Source organism: Chrysoperla carnea (assembly GCF_905475395.1).
Source record: "Chrysoperla carnea chromosome X unlocalized genomic scaffold, inChrCarn1.1 SUPER_X_unloc_80, whole genome shotgun sequence".
Lineage (NCBI taxonomy): Eukaryota > Metazoa > Arthropoda > Insecta > Neuroptera > Chrysopidae > Chrysoperla > Chrysoperla carnea.
In genome coordinates this window covers 12,501-15,000 of record NW_025408212.1, presented here as the reverse complement: position 1 = coordinate 15,000, position 2,500 = coordinate 12,501, and positions in this window count along the sequence as shown.

Sequence of the window (2,500 nt, the reverse complement as noted above, 5' to 3'; positions counted from 1 at the left end):
TATTTAGGACCATTTAAAAGGATAAAATTTTTTTCGAAAATCTACATATGTATCACATGTATTATACCGGTACCCTGTCGCAATATAACATGTACGATTTGTATATAAAAAAAAAATATACATTTTTTTCTAAAAATTTGCATTAATTCCAAAAATTTTTTAATAATTTATTATAATTATTAATGTTTATTGAATAATTTATTATAATGCATAAATTTCATTTAATAAAATATGATAAAAGCAAAAAAAAATTTTTTTGGTCCCAAAATAAAAATTTTTAGCTGAAAAAAATTTTTTTTTAAAAATTTTTTTCTTTAAATTTTGATTATTCTGTAAAGTTTATGATGTTTAAAGCCATTTTAAACATTATCATATTTTGAGTTTGAAGCACCGGGTGTAATGTCTTTAATATATATGATGGATAGTGCGTGTAAGTTAATGAGATGAATGTATATCTATGTATAACAGTGTATTAGTGGTATTACGTTCAGCAGTCTCACACATATGATATAGTATGGTATAGTATAAGTTGTTTATTTTTCATACTGTCCGTGTATCATTCAACAAAGGTGGTGTAGAGTTGTATATGGCTTGGTATGACGTTGTTGCAATTCTATGGACACTATGATATTACGGATGCACAGATAGAGGAATAACACTTATCGTATATGTATCATTTATGTATGTTGACTGTGTAATGAATACTAAATATAATAAAATAATACACTTTTTAATAGAATAACATTTGTTTCATGTTTTAGTATGATATTAAATGGTATAGAATAGGTTGTTTATTTTTCATACTGTCCGTGTATCATTCAACAAAGGTGGTGTAGAGTTGTATATGGCTTGGTATGACGTCGTTGCAATTCTATGGACACTATGATATTACGGAATAACAGAAAGAGGAATAAAACTTATTGTATATGTATCATTTATAACGTACTTTTATGTTGACAAGAATGAATGTATATCTATATGAAATAGTGTATTTTGTGGTATTATGTTCAACAGTCTTACATATATGATATAGTATGATATAGTATAATTTGTTTATTTTTCATACTCTAAGTGTATCATTCAACAAAGGTGGTGTAGAGTTGTATATGGCTTGGTATGACGTCGTTGCAATTCTATGGACACCATGATATCACGAAAAAACAGAAAGAAAAATAACAATTATCGTATATGTATCATCTATATTATTATTGTATTTTGACTATGTAATGAATGCCAAATTTAAAAATATACACTTTCTTAATAGAATAACATTTATTTTAGTATAATATAAAATGATATTGAATATGTTGTTTAATTTTCATACTGTTCGTGTATCATTCAACAAAGGTGGTGTAGGTATGTATATGGCTTGGTATGACGCTTTTGCATGTCTATGGACACCATGATATTACGAAAAAACAGAAAGAAGAATAACACTTTTCAAATATGTATCATTTATATATTTTATTAACATGAACGCAAAATATACAAAATTATATATATATATATACTCAAAATATTCTGGATGGTAATCAGTTTGGTTTATTTTGATATTTAATATTGTATTTTGGTTTTTTTGCTAGTAATGTTTCGAATATGTATATGCTGTTATTATTTTTTAGGTGTACATTGTATTAAATTGTTATCAATTATTTAATGTATGTATATAAAATAATAGCAAAAACATTTTCAATTATTATATAAAAAATTTTTTTTTTACACATGCATATTTATTAATATATGAAATTTTATCTCAGTTTTAATAAATATGTATTGAAATGAATAATAATACAATCTTATATATATTGATAATAGTCTGGATGGTAATCAGTTTGGATTATTTTGATATTAAATATTGTATTATTATTTTTGTAAAAAAATTAATGAGAATTTTGTAAAAAAACCTCTATATGTATATCTTTTTATATCAATATTTAAAAAAAATTTTTTTTTTATTAAATTATTGATTATAAATAGAATAACATATAAATTTTTTTGTCAAAGCAAGTTCATGGGTTATAAGTTTTAAACTTTACACTCCCATATGAGCACACAATATTTATATAAAAATTATTTTTATAAATAATATTACATTGACTCACCTCATACCAAGCGAGAATATTAAGTGTTATTATAACGTTTTTTATTTAAAATTAACTTTTTAAATAAAATTAAAAAATAAATGACGCTTTCAATCTAGCGACGAGTATGAGAAAATGTTTGAAATATTTTAAGACCCATTTGGTGATGGTCTGACAAAAATCATAATTATTATTTTTTTTTTTTATTCAATAATATTTATTATGAATAACATGTTATATATTTCTTTTTGTAAAAGCAAAAAAATTATATAAATGACATAATAAAATATATATTTGAAAAAAAAAAAAATTAATAATAATATATATATCTCATATGTTTTTTCTATTAATTTTAAAACAATAGAGATATAAAAAAAAAAAAATTTATATCAGTAATGGGTGAGACCATCTGATATTTA